Raw genomic sequence first — 531 nt, 5'->3', positions numbered from 1 at the left:
AACCTCTGCCTCCTGGGCTCAAACCATCCTCCCACCTCACCCTCTGGAGTAGCTGGGACTACAGGCACAGTGCTACCACGCCCAGCTAATTTTTGTATTTTTTGTGGAGACAGGATTTCACCACATTGCCCAAGATGATCTCCAACTCCTGAGCTCAAATGATCTGCCTGCCTTAGCCTCCCAAAGTGTTGGAATTACTGGTATGAACCACCATGCCCAGCCAAAAATTGTTTTAAATTAGCTGGGCATGGGCCAGGCATGGTAGCTCATGCCTGTAATACCAGCACTTTAGGAGGCTGTGGTGGGCGGCCTTAGGTTAGGAGTTCGAGACCAGCCTGGCAAACATGGCGAAACCCTGTATCTACCAAAAATACAAAAATTAGCTGGGCGTGGTGGCAGGCATCTGTAATCCCAGCTACTCAGGAGGCTGAGGCAAGAGTATTGCTTGAACCCAGGAGGTGGAGGTTGCAGTGAGCTGAGATTGTACCACTGCACTACAGCCTGGGCAACACAGTGAGACTCCATCTCAAA

This window comes from Colobus angolensis, unplaced genomic scaffold (assembly GCF_000951035.1).
Source record: "Colobus angolensis palliatus isolate OR3802 unplaced genomic scaffold, Cang.pa_1.0 Scaffold18, whole genome shotgun sequence".
Taxonomy (NCBI): domain Eukaryota; kingdom Metazoa; phylum Chordata; class Mammalia; order Primates; family Cercopithecidae; genus Colobus; species Colobus angolensis.
The sequence above is the reverse complement of the archived record's forward strand: the minus strand, read 5'-3'. Positions refer to the sequence as shown.